We start from the raw sequence: 15,179 nt of genomic DNA on the forward strand, positions 1-15,179 counted from the left end.
TATTATTTAAATCAATGTACAAGATATAATATTTATGTGAGACAATATTTTAACAATAATATTCTGATACCAACCCAAGAAGCCATTGTTTGGTGGACACGCCTGGATTCACCAGTGTCTTTTGAGTATCTAGGGAATAGTGTGTTGTATCAAAATTTTGAGGTCGAAATATTGATTTGTATTGTGACCATATGATGGACTCCCAAAACCTCATACTATGTTTACCTTGATAATATTATTATTGCCACAATATCTCTGCAAGTTGATATTTCAACTGCAACATTGTGAAATATAAATAGAGTGCCTGCAACATATACCATGTTACCAAACTATAGGGACAGCAGGACCTAGGCACTGGTAGCTTGTGTCATGTGAGGGGAGCTCTAAATGTGGAAATGAGCAGCCTTGTGTTTGCCTGGTATAGAAGGTGCTTCTGGTCACTTTTGTCTACTTGTGGTGCAAGGATAATAGTTGAAGTCCTTGGTCATTCCCAGGTTTCTAACTTCTGTTGAGATGGGTGATGGGGTCTCGGTTACTGAGGACAGAAGGTTGTGAGGTTATTCTTGGACCAGGTTCCATCTGTGAAGCTTTCAGGTTTTAATGAGTCACACTTGAGGTGGTGGCATAGCATTCAGTGGTCAAATACTTGAAGGCATTGACCCAGAACACACTTGTCCAGCTCTGATGGATTTTTCACCTTAATGGTAATCCGGTTGTCATCAGTATATTTGTGGCAGGCAAGATTGAAGGATTTGATGAAGTCTGGGAGCGGGCTGTCATTTTTAAGAGGTGAGGAGCAATGGTGGAAGCTTCTGGAATGCGGCGACAAAGACAACATATGTAAAGGAAAAAGGCAGATATCACGGAATCTTTCATCCAAGTGGGATAAGATCCAGTCCAAATACCGATTTGTCTTAGTCTCTCTCATAGGATGATGTACCATGTCAAAGGCAGATATAGAGGTCCAGTGGCAGGAGGCGGCAACTCTGTATTGACAGTGGTCACAAAATCATCCCAGGTGGCGATTGAGGCCGATTGTAGATCCCAGTGCTATTCTCAGTCCGTGTTCCTGTTTGTTGATCCCGTGGTTAGTCTAAGCCCACTCACCTTGTTTGCACCTATGTGGTGGTATTTATAGTGTAAACCTACCTCAAGAGCAAGTGAGCTCCGAACATGGTTCAAGGGAAGATACAGTCATCAGGGGAAGGTCAAGAGTAGACTGCAGGGCTAGGGGGAGTGCTCCTTGAAGAGTTGTGTCTTCAGGTTTTTCTGAATTACAGGAGAGTCGGTGCCAAGCTGACATTTATAGGGATGCTATTCCAGATCCTGGGAGCATGAACGGAGAGGGCTTGCCTTCTGGTTGTTACCATTTTTGCAATGTTTTGACTGCAGTTTGGCAACATCAAGGATCCTGGAATGGCAGTGTACTGAGACATGTCTAGGTTGTTTGCCAGGTAAGCTGGCTGTTGACATTGAGGGTTTTATGAGTGATGAAGGTGATCCAGGCTAGAAAGGAGAACCATTGTAGGCCTTTTAGAAAGGGGATGTTGTGGTCAGTTTTTTTAAAGCCCTTGATGAGCCATGCTACGTGTGTAGGTTACCTTTCTGAGGGGCTAGGAAGATAGGGGAGAGGCTGCTGACCAGGAATTTGTCTCCGTCCAGATTTGAGAGGACTAAGGGCCTGATTCTAACTTTGGAGGACGGTGTTAAACTGTCCCAAAAGTGGCGGATATACCACTTACCGTATTACGAGTCCATTATATCCTATGGAACTCGTAATACGGTAGGTGGTATATCCGCCACTTTTGGGACGGTTTAACACAGTCCTCCAAAGTTAGAATCAGGCCCTAAGTATTTTATGGTTGTTCTGAAGTCTTCCAGGAGAAACAGCTTCACCCCTTCAAGGTAGATATATGCAACCAAAAATGTATTTTTCTTTTCGTACTGTGTTGTTTGAATGAGAGATCAGTGTTAAGGGTGAATCCCAAGACTTTGCATGGTCTGTCAGTTAGGTGATGAAGCCTGAAAAGATAAAGTTGGAGACCCAGACTTTATGTCACTTAGGGGGCCACAGGGGCAGGAAATGCTGTGACTTACCCACCAGTCCAGACTCCTAGGTGTTTGTATTTTATTAGGATAAAGCTAGGGATTCTACCCATTTCCTCTTGGATTCCCTGTGCGCACTGCATTCCTATATTCCGAGGCATGTATAAACTCAGATAACCCTTGTTGTGCTTGGTTACCACCTGCTACTTGCCTTTTAAATATTGAGTTGTGGAGAGGAGACTACCAGGGAGCCAAAGGTATGGAGCAATAAGGATTGTAGTTTTAAGACTGGAGCCCAGCTTGTGGAGCCCAGCTTGTGACACCATCCTGTAGTTCATATCTACCTTGCATTGCTAGCCCCAACCTCCATACACCACATCAGAAAATTAAAGGTACCAGCACCAGGTACTCCACCACAAAACCAACACACTACCACCAGGCTCTGCATACAAGGCTCAAGTCGCTGAGGCCCCACAACCACCCAATGCACCACGAGGCCTGAGGCAGTGAGGATCCACCATTAGGTCCTGCACCAGAAGCTTTAGGGTGGTGAGGCCCCTTAATCAGACACTGAAACACATGCTACTTGGTTCCAACACCAAGCATGACACCATGACTCACAAGATCACAGCACCAGGTATTGTACTAGAGGCCTTGAAGCTCCAACTTCCAAGCAAACCACCCCAAGTTCCTGTCCTGCCAGAGGGTCTCCTACCACAAGGGCTTCCCTGGACATACTTCCTCCTCTCTCTGGGCACTTACTTAGTTTTTAACCAGAGGACAGTGGAGAAGAGTGAAATAAGTGTAAGAAGGAGATAGGAAAAGACAGAAGAGGAATCAGAATGAGTGTTAACGAAGAGAGGGGTAAAGTCAAAGTGAAAACTGGACAAAACGTAGGGAAAGAATGGGAAGAAGCGTGTGCAAGGAAGCAGGGATGCATTAAAAGGGATGGTGAAAGGCTAAGAAAGATGAAAGAGAAGAGAAAAAAGTCAGAAAGATTGTCTGGAAGGGCCAGAATGGAAGCTGCAGGCACATCAAGAAAAGTGAGAAAGGCTGAAAAGGGGAGTGTTTTAGTGGTACAACCCTTAGCTAAAGTTTGCACATTTAGATGCATCAGGTCTGAAGCAGTGGAGTATTTAGGAAGGTGCAATGAAAATAAAATGTCGGAAAGAGATTACAAGTGAGAGATACGTATAACAAATAGTTTGATGCACTATAGTGGAAGCTTAGGGTTAGTGCATTATGCCTGAGACAGATTTGCGGAGTTACTGAAACTGATACATTTAATTTATAATAGCAAAGTAAAGTATGAATTGTGGAAATCCATGCTGAAGCATCACGAGCCAGAGTTAGCAGGCTGGTGCCATAGACAGTAATTGGGCCAAATACCAGGGGGTCGCTGAAATTAACATTATGTACTCTTTGAGCCCTAAAGACATCATGGCCCATATTTATACTTTTTGACGCTAAACTGCGCTAACGCAGTTTAGCGTCAAAAAATTTAGCGCCGTCTAACGCCATTCTGAAGAGCCATGCGGGCGCCGTATTTATGGAATGGCGTTAGCCGGCGCTAGCAGACCGGCGCTGCCTGGTGTGCGTGGAAAAAAACCACGTAGACCAGGCAGCGCCGGCGTAGGGGGAAAATGGCGTTAGGGCGTCTTAAAATGGGGCAAGTCAGGTTGAGGCAAAAAAATCGCCTCAACCCGATTTGCGCCATTATTTTCGCCGCCCAGACGCCATTTAAATGACTCCTGTCTTAGTAAAGACAGGAGTCATGCCCCCTTGCCCAATGGCCATGCCCAGGGGACTTATGTCCCCTGGGCATGGTCATTGGGCATAGTGGCATGTAGGGGGGCACAAATAAGGCCCCCCTATGCCACCCAAAAAAAATTAAAAAATATAAAAAATTATACTTACCTGAACTTACCTGAATGTCCCTGGGGTGGGTCCCTCCATCCTTGGGTGTCCTCCTGGGGTGGGCAGGGGTGGCAGGGGGGGTCCCTGGGGGCAGGGGAGGGCACCTGTGGGCTCATTTTGAGCCCACAGGCCCCTTAACGCCTACCCTGACCCAGGCGTTAAATAGTGGCGCAAATGCGGGGTTTTTTGACCCGCCACCTCCCGGGCGTGACTTTTGCCCGGGAGTATAAATACGACGCATTTGCGTCGCCGTCATTTTTTTAGACGGGAACGCCTTCCTTGCATCTCATTAACGCAAGGAAGGCGTTCACGCAAAAAAATGACGCTATTTGCCCATACTTTGGCGCTAGACGCGTCTAACGCCAAAGTATAAATATGGCGTTAGTTTTGCGCCAAATTTGCGTCGAAAAAAACGACGCTAATTCGGCGCAAACGGAGTATAAATACGGGCCCATATCTTTTACTCCTTGCCACACGATTATCCCATCGACAGCATAATTGATGTCCATGCTCATTTTAGAAACTCTGTGTGATCCTTAATCTTCCACTAGTCACACATTCGAATGAACTTTTCAAAAGTGAACATCTTTTCAGGCACTTATTTCGTACAACCTTCTTGAAAATTACAGCAATGCACCAAACGGTACTGAATAGGTTTTGTGAACCGTTTTTTAAACCACTAGGAAAAATGCACTTCGAATCTTGGTTTTCATCTGTATGCCAGTGTTATCAACACACTCTCAAAATCCATCCAACTTTCTTAAAAAACAAAAACAAAAAAACAAATTACATTAATCACTGAAAAACAAAACATAAATAAACAACCCATACCTGGGGTTGATGGAAAAATAAGTCTGGGAACTGTCCCTAGAAATAAAAGGTTACTACTATAAAAAATAAAATTACAATCATGTCATTTCTTATCATATGAAATATACAAACACAAACAATTGAAATTTTAAAGTAATTTATGTTTTATTGGCTTGTTCGTAGTAATAAGTATCCAACAGGAGTGCCAAACTATTTTTGTTGGCTGGGCGAAGATGTAAGACCGGGAAAAGATAAGGGGAGTTGGATGACTACAAAAATATGTAGGGCACGCAGGACGTGCAGAGCATGGGTTTGAGATCAATAGTATATGAGGTGTGGACAAGGGAAAATCCAGAAAATCAATACAATGTGCTGAACACCTCGAGGTAAAATATGATGTGCTGTAGACACGAGACTAGCTGACGCAAAGGAGGGATGTACAGCCGGAGAGATATTCTAATGTACAGAGCATAGAGGCAACCGGTATTCCAAAAAGTGCAAGCAGTAGTCAGGTGAAGTCGAAGGGAGCGACCAGAGACCAGGTAGGATCTTCAGACCATAGCAGAAGGCAAGTGAAAGTTTAAACATAATACATAGGAGAGAAGTGAAAACTGGTAACTATGTGAAAAGAGAAAATCTAGAGAACCAGCAAAAGAGAAAGCTGGAAGCCGAAAATAATGTGCAGGACTAAAGCTGGAAACTCAAAATGCTATATGTGACAGAAAGGGAGGGGGGACATCATAGAGGGAGTGCTGGAGGCCAAATCCCATTCATAACTGTGTAAGTGTCCTCCTTCCATATCTCAAGAATCTCAGTACATATCTGTTCTTTTCCTCCCAAATCTCTCTAACATTCCTATCAAAGTTAGTATTTCCACCAAATCTACAAATTTCCCTCCGTTCCCCTTAAAAACATTCACAGTTCTTCCAAAATCTCACTACAGTTCCCGCAGCCCTCCTTAGTGTTATCTTAAAGCCTTCTCATCTTTCCATCTAGGCCTCTCTGATGTTCCTTGAAATATCCTCAGTGGCAATTCTTAAATCCCCTCAGGACAGGTTTTTTTTTGCCCATGAGGAAAGGACGCTGAAAGAGATCTTTGGATTTCTAAGATCCTACCTGGAAATTCAATGGCGGCCCAAATAACCTTCTACTTCCACATTATGTAGATGCAGAGCCTTCACACGTTTGTTTTGAGATTTAAGTGTTGGCAGCCTTGCCTATTTATTTCTGTTTCCTCATCACCCCTTTGCTTCCTCACTTATGTACTTCAAGTGCGAGACTGATAAACATGTTAAACTGGTAGACAAAGGCGGATTTTCGTTCATTTCCCTACCCTTTTTTGATTTCGAAGGACTGTAAATATTTTGAATATACGCCGAGCATCACCGATAGTGTATTGACTGCATTTATAATGTATCTAAATATTAAAAAATATTACTCTCGTTTCTGTGTGGTTGATCTCCTTCCAGTCCCTCCACTCTGAAACAATCAGGAATGTACGTGCCGCCGGTATTGTAAATCTGTTCTGAGCGCGCTATTACTTGTCAGGGGAAAGAGGGGGGAGGGGGCGATTATACTGATATTCATTGTTGTGGCATTTTGTGTGAATAATGATCTGAGGTGCTTTTAAATTCAACAGACCAATGGTTCATGTCCTGTTACCTACCAAAGTTAATAGCACCCAGAACACTACATAAGGAGTTATTGCACAGCTAGGTCTGTTTTAGTTTGCATTGCAACTGTTCATGACGCTCTAAGTGTACGGCTTTGGCATCTCCATCTTGACTGCACAGGGAGTTGAGGGCAGGAAGAGGAAGACAATTTGTTTCTATACCGTTCACCTATTTTATAATAATGTATTTGTGCAACGAAGAAGGAGAATGACCACTACCATCAATAAAGTGGTAGTGCCAGAGGCATCCTGCCTAGGTAAGATATAATCATATGTCTCACCCAGCACCCCATACTGCCAAGTCCAGTAATCATACACAGACTAAGATGACACACGCACATCGAACCCTGACAACACATAGACCCAACCTCGTACATATGTCACTAACTACCGCAAACCCTCAAACTACAGAATACATATTCTAACTCATGCTCATTAATGTGCACTCTGCAGTACTCCATGCACCAGATATCTCAAACCTCATCACCTACTACAAGCGTGATGTTCTGTTCATCACAGAAACATGGTTATCCAGTATTGGATCTTTCATAAATTCACATGCTTGAATCATCCCGTGGTCAAAGTTGGAGTCCCACGGTACATGAAAAGCAATAATGAACAAACAAAAAAGCTTTTTCCTATAGGCTATAATGGTAACCCAAATCACTCATGTAGCCTATCTAAGTCCTTTTGTGAAAAGGACCCAAACCTGGCTGCTGGCCAATCGGGCACCAGCACCCTCTAGAACACTCTCCAGAGAGGCTCTTTCCCTCAGATTTGCTACCGCACGTCGTGTGAAGGGAGTCTCCCTGAGCTCTGCCCAGTTTGTCTACTTCTTCAGAAGATTTTCTCTAAAAAAAAAAAAAACCTCTAAAGGATGTCAGATTCTTCTAGAAAAGGCCTTTTCTGCCCTTGTAAGACCTGTGGCAAGAAAAGGCTCCATGTGGATGATCCACATAAAGACTGCTGATACTGCCTCTACCCAGAACACCAGGTGAAAGACTGCAAGATGTGCCGTACTTTCTCTACAAAAATCCTCAGGGACTGTGAGGAAGACTCTTGACATGGCTACAGGCAAAATCCTGTACATCAGGTGAGGAGAGTGAGTCAGAAAGGCCACATAAAAGGTCCAAATCTGAGGACCTGGGTCAAGCAGACGGATCCAGAAAGCGGCAAAAAATGCATCATAAGGAAGGTGCAAAAGGCTTACAGGGATCAATTTCATCTGAGCCATCCTCTCCCCGATGAAAGAAGGAGTCGTCTCACCGTTCTCCTTTGTCTGGGCCTTCTACCTCTAGAAAGGTATCCATTAGAATCAAGTCGACGACGACACCACCGTCGACTACAGTGACGACGACGGTGTTCACATCTACCGTCTCCACCACAGCATCGACGAGACCGTCAAAGTCTGTGGTAAAAGCTCCTATTTCTTCTATTAAACCTCCATTGACGAAGCCTTCAGAAACAACTGTGTAGCTGAAGCCAATGTTGACGCCTTCATCGACAAGAACATCATCGTTGATGACATCGTCTATGAAAGCCCCGTCAACTGCAACACCACCGACGAGAGCTCTGTCGGCTTCATCACCGTCGACGACAACACCGTCGACGAGGCTACCGTTGACTACACCACCGTCATCGACACCACCGTCGAAGAGACCGTAGTTGATGGAAAGATCATCCACTATGGCAGTGCGGTCGACGGGACCTTTGTCCTCGACCACCACCGACGATGCCAATGGTGGCTGTGAGTCAGATGGAGGCTATTCCTACTTCTTCTGGGTCTCCTGATCTTCGAGCCACAGTTAAAATCACAGCAATGTCCAGATCAATCCTACAGATACTTCACCAAGTAAGGTGTCAACTTTATTACCTAGTCATCTGATGTACTGGGAGGAGTTGGATGAGGGTTCATTTGGGGATGTGCACAGCCCATTCCAGTTGCATGTCAAATACCAGGAAGAGGAAGATGATGATGAGAATGATCAATATCAACCTTATTACTCTCATCAAGGGTACTATCATAAACCTCTGCCTCAACCAAGAGACTCTGTCCAGATGCCTACCTCCTTGATCCAGGACTTGCAGTCAATGTTGCAGGATTATAGAAGGAGGTTCCCAGCTACAACAGAGGATCAACCGCCACCTCCAACTTCTCCTGTTACGCCAAGGAGCGTACCTCCACCTCCAGCTACTCCTAGGATGACTCCGCATTCTGTGTTAGCTGCTCCCCCTGGAGACGACGTTTCGACATTGTGGGAAGAGGAAGAAGAAGGTGAAATATTGACGCCACAGCATCCTACTGAGGAATGGGATGACTACCTAGCCTCCACTCCTTCTCCACCACCTCCTCGCCCTTCAGATTCTCCACCTGAGGATATAGGTGACTTCATATGGAGCGAGAGGATCAAGATCATTCACAACCCGGCAACAGTTCCACCAGTGCCACAAAAACTCGACAAGAAATATAAGGCAACTCAGGACTCTCCGGCATGTTTGACTGGCCATCCAAAGCCAGACTCTGTCATCTCTCAAGCGGCTCAAAGGCATTCCAAGAACCCGTCAGTGCCTATATCTACTCCTCCGGATAGAAAAGGAAGGAGATTAGATAAAATGGGCAAGAGATTCTCGTCCATGTCAGCCCTAACTGTTTGGGCAGCAAATTCCTTAGCGATTTTTGGAAGATATGATCGACAAATGTGGTCGGATATGCAGGCTTTGATGACCTCATCCCGGAAAGCAAACAAGCAGAGGCACTGAAGATCCTCCAAGAAGGAGAGCGTACGTCTGAAGGGATAATTGACTGCGCCCTAGATATAGCCTCCATTGGCTTTCATCAACTGGCTGGTGCTGCGGTATTACGCCACCAGGGTTGGCTAAAAGCCACATCTTTCAGACCGGAGGTGCAGTCCAGAATTCTTAACCTGCCATACGACGGAGAATCTCTCTTCGGCAAGCATGTAGACAACGCATTGCAGGCCATCAAGGCTGACACAGATACTGCTAAGTCCCTAGGCACTTTGCAATACCGGAAACAGCGCTTTCGGGGTGCAAGAGGTAGGGGATTTACCTCATTTCGAGGTTCCTATCACAGGAAGTATCAACAGCCTCAATATAGACCAACCTATCAGCAGCAGTATAGACAACCATTCACTGCCTCATACGCCAGACAGGGAGGAAGGAGAAAACAGAGTTCCCAAATCCGGGATCAACCTAGAAAACAATGACCATTATCAGGCACTGGCTATCTTTCCCCACTATTTACAGAATCACCCAGTGGGAGCGAACATCTCCAATTACATCCAGAATTGGAAAAGAATAACATCAGACAAATGGGTGCTGGATATAGTGGCACGAGGTCATACCTTGGAATTTATACAAAAACCACTGCACCATCCGCCAGGAACATCCAAACCGTTCCATCTTCGCTTGCTTCAGCAGGAGGTGTTCCTGATGCTCCCCAAGGGAGCAATAGAAGAGGTTCCAGTTCAGCAAATAGGATTCGGATTCTATTCCCGGTTCTTTCTAATAAAGAAGAGGTCAGGGGAATGGAGACCGATCCTAGATCTCAGGAAGCTGAACAAGTTCGTTCGGAAGCAATCCTTTCGGATGATCACGCTGTCGGATATCCTACACCTTTTGAATCCTGGAGACTTTATGACAACAATGGATCTCCAGGATGCTTATTTCCACATACCAATACATCAAAAACATTACAAGTATCTCCGCTTAACTGTGGCCGGTGCCCATTATCAATTCAAAGTTCTCCCATTCGGTCTGAAGTCAGCTCCACGGATTTTCACAAAATGTCTTGCCCCAGTCGCAGGTTTTCTCCACAACAGGGGTTTTCAGGTGATTCCATACCTGGACGACTGGTTCATAAAAGCTCCTTTGTCACAACTAGCATCCAAGGCTACAAACCCCTGCCTAGAATTATTTCATAGTTTGGGACTAGCAGAAAATTTCCAAAAGTCAGTCATCCTTCCCTCACGCAGGATAGTCTTCTTGGGTGCAGAACTCAACACCATCAAAAACAAGGCATACCTCACTCCGGCACGGCAGCAGAAACTAACCAACTTGGCTGTCAGAATTTCCAGAAAAAAGTCTGTTTCAGTACGACTGTTCAAGTCTCTCCTAGGTATGATTTCCTTAGCCATCGTCCTCGTTCATCTAGCAAGGTTGAGAATGAGACCTTTGCAGGAGGAGTTACAGCTCCAATGGACCCAGTCGCAAGGATCCTTCGAGGACTCAATAAGTGTTACACTAAGAATGCTGCAGGCTTTACGATGGTGGTCTCAGGTCAACCATCTCTCTCAAGGGCCCACCTTTCTAACGCCAATAACAGATTTTACCATCACAACAGACGCTTCCCTGGAAGGCTAGGAAGGCCATTTACAGGACATGTGCATTCAGGGAAGATGGTCAGATACGTAGAAAGGAATGCACATACATCTGTTGGAATTAAAGACGATCCATCTCACGCTCAAGGCGTTTCTTCCACGCACTGCAGGGTCATCAGTGTTGGTCCGGACGGACAACACAACAAGCATGTTTTATATCAACAAGCAGGGAGGAACAAGATCCCTCTCCCTCTCAAGGAAAGCTCAAACTCTTTGGGACTGGCTCACACTGCACAACATTCGCCTTAGGGTGGAGCACCTGCCAGGTGTCCACAACATCCTGGAGGACTCTCTCAGCAGGACGGACGACAACTGCCACGAGTGGGAACTCAACCAGAAGGTACTGGACGGCGTCTTCCAATGCTGGGGACAACCGACCCTAGATTTGTTTGCCACCAATCAGAACGCCAAATGCCAATTCTACGCCAGTCGATACCCACTCCTGGGGTCGTGGGAAAATGCTCTTTCGATGAGATGGTCCGGGATCTTTGCGTACACTTTTCCCCCATCCCATTGATCCCCAGACTCCTGGGGAAGATGAAGTCGGAGGGCTGCAGGATCATACTCATAGGGCCCAAGTGGCCCAGGCAGTATTGGTACACGGAGCTCCTACTCCTGTCCGTGGCCAGTTCCATGCGCCTTCCCTGCAACCACGACTTTCTCACGAAGACTCAGGGTCAAATTCTTCATCCGGATCCAACATCTCTGCAATTACACGCTTGGCTCCTGATTTCCGGGAGTTCCAGGGTATGAACATTGACCAAGAATGCAGACAGATTTTATCTAGAGTACGAGCGGGCAGTACAAATAAGACGTACAAGCTCAAATGGAAGAGATTTTGTGTCTGATGCTCTCAGAACAAGTTCCATCCTTTACAGATTAAGCTGGAACAAATTCTCTCATATCTTCTCACCCTCTCAAAGGCTGGGCTATGCCACACATCAGTTAAGGTCCATTTGGCAGCTATAGCCTCTTATAGACGCTCTGCTGATATGCCCTCACTTGGCTCATCCAGGATTATTAAACAGTTCATAAAAGGCCTCTTCTGCACTTTCCCACCGGTGCGTCCACCTCCGCCAGAGTGGCATCTGAATGTAGTCCTGTCCCAGCTAATGAAAGCTCTGTTCGAACCCATTCACTCAAGTACATCACATGGAAAGTGGTAACTCTGCTTGCTCTTACTTCCACCAGGAGAGTCAGCGATCTACAGGCCTTTATTACTAAGGTACCTTTTCTGTTTTTTTCGGATGACTTGTCTTGCTCAGGACTAACCCCATGTACATTCCTAAAGTGCCCTCATCAATTCACCTGAATGAGTCAGTAATACTACAAACTTTTTTCCCAAATCCGTCAACAGTCGCAGAAAAGACTCTGCATTCCTTGGACTTTTACCTTCAAAGTACCAAGCAGATAAGGAAGACAGATCAGCTGTTGGTATCTTATGCTCATGGACGGCAAGGGGCAGGGGTCACTAAGGCCACCATAGCCCAGTGGATTGCATCTACAATTCAGTTTTGCCACACGAAAGCAGGAAAACGTTGCTGCTCTGTTTCAGGGCATTGCTCTGAATAAGATATGTCAGGCTGCGACGTGGAAGACTACGCACTCCTTTACGCAGCATTATTGTTTGGAGTCGTTCGTCACAAAGAACTGACTCTCTAGTTGGACACGCTGTCTTACGTAATCTCTTGCACTAAGGTGAGATCTTTCCTTTATTATGTAGAGACAATTCTATATGCAATAGTCTATAGTTGCTATGCAATTTGGTTTGAGATACTGTTTTATATATATATATATATATATGTTTTTTTAATTTAATTTATATATATATATATATATTTGTTTTATGCTCATAATGCAAGATTTATAAGCTTGTTATTTGGTAATATGTTTTAGAGGGTTTCTATGCTTGCACCCACCATCCACTGTGGGAATGATGTTTATTAGGAGTACTGCTGGCTATTCAGATTCAAGCATGTGAATTTATGAAAGATCCAATACTGGATAAGAAAACAAGTTACTTACCTGTAACTACAGTTATCCAGTATTGGTATCTTTAATAAATTCACATGCGACCCCCCCCCTCCTCCCCTTAGACGCTCGCATTTCCTTTTCAGGTCATGGTCTTCACTCACATGCTAGAAAATCTGAGGGAAAGAGCCTCTCTAGAGAGTGTTCTAGAGGGTGCTGGCGCCTGATTGGCCAGCAGCCAGGTTTGGGTCCTTTTCACAAAAGGACTTAGATAGGCTATATAAGTGATTTGGGTTACCATTATAGCCTATAGGAAAAAAATGTTTTGTTTGTTCATTATTGCTTTTCATGTACCGTGGGACTCCCGCTTCGACGACGGGGATGATTCAAGCATGTGAATTTCTGAAAGATACCAATACTGGATTACTGTAGTTACAGGTAAGTAACTTGTTTTCTTCACCTCCACATCCTCATACGCCTCAGAAGTCCTACTTCCCACAGATTACAGCATCCATTCTGCAGACCATGCACTTGAGGAGACCTCAATGCCCTCCTTAAGCCCTCTTATTCCTGCAATGTAGGCAAGAATGTGACACTCGACTCTATGGAGCTATACTATGACACTTCACATTTTCTACAGTGCAGACTAGCATATTCTATCTCATCTACAATCTACAGGCTTCTTAAGTAGAATAAGAAATTGTCAGAACTTACATCAGTCAAAGGAGTGTCACCATCAATGAAGACACAAAAAGATGCAGAACACTTTTCATGACAATTAAGCACTGTGTCAAACCCCTGCCAGGCCCACCTATCCCACACTCCACAGACAAGTGCCATTCCATCGACCTCTTCATTGAAAAAATAAGGATGATCCAACAGTGCATCAAATACGCCAAGCCAGCTTCTCCTCTAACACCCACCCCTTCTTGTAGAATCCCACAAGTCATTCTTCAAAGCCACGTGTCTCCCACATTTTCACGGACATAGCCAAATCTCTCAATGCCACTTCCTGTGAACATGATGTTTTACTGTCATCCTTCATCACAACTCTTTCTTGACCCAAATCACCATTTTCAATGTCTCCGCCACTCAAGGCATCTTTTCAGAATATCTAAAGACAGGCCAGATCCTCCCACTACTAAAGAAGCCTACATTAGATCCTGATGATGTTGACAACTACCAGCCCACCACTCCACTACCCTTTATCTGCAAGATCTTTGAAAAAGCAGTCAATGCTCAACTCCAAGAATACATCAATGCTAACCATTTTATTTATTTATTTATTTATAATATATATGGAGCACCCACTCATCTCCGACGGGGTATCCCGGAGCTAGTGAGAGTTCTGACCAAAGCAAAAAGGACACAATCAGGAAGAATCACTGCACCAAAGAAAAGCAGCTTCTAAAGAGGGAAATGTAATGAAATCACATATGCACAGTTTATAATGGAGGGCATTCCATTGGGTCGCCGCCAGTTAAGTGAGAACATCCACCCATGTCAACCCTAATAATGCATCTCTGCAGAATGATAGACTGGCTGACCTAAGTGTTCTAGAAGGCTTATAGAACAAGATTCTATTTCTTAGACCCGTAGCCTCAGGAGAATAGACTTCCAGATGCACATGACAGAGTAGTTTAAAAACATCTCTCTTGTGCCTGGGCAGCCAGTAAAGATAATTAAAGACTAGCTGATACAGAGGTCCTAGCAGGAAGATCAAAGATCATTCACACACCAGATATTCAATGCTTTGCAGGTGAGTGAAGAGGTAGTTGGTCATCCTTACATACAAAGGATTACAATAACGTAGCTGACTTGATGAGTGCCTGTATTATAGTTTTATGCTGGTATATATCAATGTAATTAAGAATTCTGTAAAGTAAGCGTATGATGCTAAAAACAACTCCCATACATGGTATTAACTTGATTCTTCATAGAAAGGGAATCATCAATCAAAAAGCCCAAGTTCTTGGCTACTTCTTAGGCTTTGAAGCAGGGCTCAAACAGGCTGCCACCACAAGCTATTCAAAATACTATGAGCACTTCCAGATAATACATTCTCTTCCAGGGGATCCTCATCAATAGTCATAAACACTGAATATTCCCGCCCACACGGGGGGACCCCAGAGCATATACAAACGCACATGTATATGTATGAAATATCTATGAAAAATAACATTTTAGTAGAGAATTTCAATACAAATACAATATATACATGTGCAAACAGCCAATGCAGCCTATGTTGAGAAACAGACTAAAAATGCTTTATTTTTTGGAGTTTTTTTTTTTCAAACATAAATTGAAATCTTCAATTAAAGATAAAAACTTTCTGTAGTCAAATTGGAAGGCATAGAAAGTGT

This window comes from Pleurodeles waltl, chromosome 7, assembly GCF_031143425.1.
Source record: "Pleurodeles waltl isolate 20211129_DDA chromosome 7, aPleWal1.hap1.20221129, whole genome shotgun sequence".
Classification (NCBI taxonomy): Eukaryota; Metazoa; Chordata; class Amphibia; order Caudata; family Salamandridae; genus Pleurodeles; species Pleurodeles waltl.